At 48.0% G+C, this 3,112-nt stretch overlaps 1 pseudogene; it reads right to left on the bottom strand.

The window, feature by feature from the left end:
• Positions 1-2,477: 2,477 nt before the first annotated feature.
• LOC113888454 lies at positions 2,478-3,112 on the bottom strand (annotated as a pseudogene).

The raw sequence follows: 3,112 nt of genomic DNA, 5'->3' as shown, positions 1-3,112 counted from the left end.
TTACCTTATGGGTAAAACAACAACAATAAACAAACAACTCTGATTATATCAATACCTTCCCTTTTGGACCTTCAGGAATAGAAGAGAAATTGGTCTCTTTTTCTTCATCAGGATTATCTCCACAGGTAACAAAGGAAACAGTCATTAAAGGTAAATCGGGGCCCTTAATATTCCATGAGGCTGGGCTGTGATGAAACAGTCACCAACAAAGCCCATCAACAATTCCCTGGGAGTAAAAGTAGAACCTTGGTAATAAAATAAAGTCTAATCTTTTGTTACTCTTTTTGTGCTGAGTCAAGTTTCACTTGCTCACAGGGTGCTTCATGAAGAGGCCTCACACCCAGCCCATCAGACAAGACTCCCTGGTGTGAAACAGCTGCGGTGACATCTCAGCTTGGAGGGCCAAGTCCAAGATCATTGCCCCCAGCGCTGCGATTCAAGATGGCATTGAGGTGTCGAACGCAGAGATGCTGAGTCCTGCACTACAATCTGGAGCCACCAGCAGCACAGCTGAGCCCGTCCTATGAGAACACCCCTGGCCCCGAGTTGACAGGAATCACATTCAGCAGCACTGTGGAGGGTTTTCAGAGGAAACAGTGTCCTCTAGAGCACATTCTACTGGCACGAGCCACACCTGGAAGAGGGACTTCCCAGGTGACTCAGCAGTAAATATCCCGCCTGCCAATGCAGGACACTCATGTTGATCCCTGGGTCAGTAAGACCCCCTGGAGTAGGACATGGCAACCCACTCCAATATTCCTGCCTAGGAAATCCCATTGACAGAGGATCCTGGCAGGCTGTAGTCCATGGGGCCACAAAGAGTCAGACATGACTGAGTGACTGAGCATGCACACACACACACACTCACACCCCTGGCAGAAGGACCCCCACATCCTGTCGAGGGGGGTTCTCACTTGGGAGAATCGGTAATAAAATAAGGAATCAAACCGTTTCTGTTTTACTTGGTAGCTCAGATGGTAAAGAATCTGCCAGCAGTGCAGGAGACCCGAGTTTGATCCCTGAGTTGGGAAGATTCCCTGGAGATGGGAATGGCTACCCACTCCAGTATTCTTGCCTGGAGAATTCCATGGAATTCTCGTGGGCTATAGTTCATGAAGTCACAAAGAGTCAGACACAACTAAGCGACTTACGCTTTTTCACACTTTCTAGCAAGGAAAGCAGCTGCCATTTGGGAAGACATGAGATCTTCTGCCTCCAGTAGTGGTTCTCACTTGGCTGCAGGGTGGAATCACCTGTGAGGTTATAAAAAGTGTTGATTTCTGCATCCCCTCCCCTGAGATTCTGATTTAACTGAGATGAGGCTTCAGGACTGGACTTTACAGAGCTCCCCTGGTGATTCAAATTTGTAGCCAAGTTTACAAACCACTGGCCTTTGCCATACTTAGGATATAAAGAACTCTACCTGGACGAGGAAGCAGAGTAAACAGACAGAGTGATTCTTCAGGAGCAGGAGTGTATGTTTCTCTGTACAGAGTATAGTTGGGGTGGGGGCCTGTGACCCCTTTTGCCCACTCTGAGGCCTTCCTGGCCTCTCATTGTACAGCCTTTCCACTTTTCTCACCTGGATGCCTGGATTCTTCTGTGCCTCGGTGGTGATTTTCAGTATGGTACAGTTGTCTCAGGAGATTTCATACAAGCCCGACCTTAGTTCATCACGAACCTATGAGCAGGATTCCCAAGGTGTGGCTTGCTGGGAGGGAAATCCTGGGAACTATACAGGATGAGCAGCTCAGCAGTAACTTCAGGAGTTGCTCCCGCACAGGGAAGTTCAGGGAGCTACAGGCCAGTGGCCAAGAATGGGTGTGGCACGCAGCTGTGACTGGAACCTTCCTGTGCCTGGGATCTGAGATGTGTGTATGTGCTCAGTTGTGATGACTCTTTGGGACCCCATGGACAGAGGATGGGATTTCCCAGGCAGGAATACTGGAGTGGGTTGCCATTTCCTCCTCCAGGGGATCTTCCCAACCCAGGGATCGAACCTGTTACTCTTGGAACTCCTGCACTGGCAGGTGGATTCCTTACCACTAGCGCCCCCTGGGGGCTTGAGGCAACTGATCCTAAAGTCAGTGACAGGTAATTCCCAGATTCATTGATAACCTGCCTGCCAATGCAGGAGACACAGGAGATGCAAGTTCGATCCCTGGGTCAGGAAGAAGCCCTGGGGGAGGAAATGACAACCCTCTCCAGTATTCTATTCTTGCCTGGAAAATCTCATGAACAGAAGAGCCTGGTGGGCTACAGTCACAGGGTCACAAAGAGCTGGACATGATTAAACACAGGCAGTGACAAGTGCCTATGATATCAAGCATCAAGAAGTGCAGAGGTGTAATGTAATAAGCGTCCCAATAAACAGCAGCTGCGCCTTATTCTGCTCTGTGCAAGGATGTGCTTTTGCTTAACTATCATATCACATTTAATTTTTGTTTTGGTATATGAAAATTTATTACTATCATTCTTTCATCATCAAAATTTATGATCTTGGTCTTTCCTTCTTGCCTTTGTATAAGGCAAAAAAAGAGACACTGGCTACTTTGACAGTCTTAAAGTGGACTCCAGGAATGTCACCAACAGCATGACATTTGGAACCAAATCCAGCAACCAGAACTTCATCATTTTCCTCAGTAAAATTCAAGCAACCATCTCTGGGTACAAAAGGCTGTGATTTTTTTGCCATTCTTGGTGAACTGAACCCTGACACATTTCCTGATGGCAGAATTTGGATGTTTGGCTTCAACCCCTATTTTTTAAAGCACAATTCTCTTGGCATGAGAAGTGCATCCAAAAGGACTGGCCTTCAGGGCTGTGCCCAAATGGGCTTTCTTACACTGTTACCATGCCGCTTCTGGGCTTGTTGGTGGCTACAGAGCTTCCTGGCAAAGACCAGGATGCTTGCTCATCCTACCAGCACCATGTCCCTGAAAGAAAGACCATCATGTTTAATTTTAACACAAGCTCGGAGGGTACTAGGATGTTAGGACCCCCACCATTTTACAGAGCCTAAGGACCTTGCTAGAGATCATAAGACTCCTAACTGACAGATGCGGCCTCTGAGCCCCGGTGGAACCGCACAGTCTGTCCCCGCTCCACCCAT

The sequence above is a fragment of the Bos indicus x Bos taurus genome, unplaced genomic scaffold (assembly GCF_003369695.1).
Source record: "Bos indicus x Bos taurus breed Angus x Brahman F1 hybrid unplaced genomic scaffold, Bos_hybrid_MaternalHap_v2.0 SuperScaffold_100147, whole genome shotgun sequence".
Lineage (NCBI taxonomy): Eukaryota > Metazoa > Chordata > Mammalia > Artiodactyla > Bovidae > Bos > Bos indicus x Bos taurus.
Note: the sequence above shows the minus strand (reverse complement) of the source record. Positions and strands in the feature narration are given on the sequence as shown.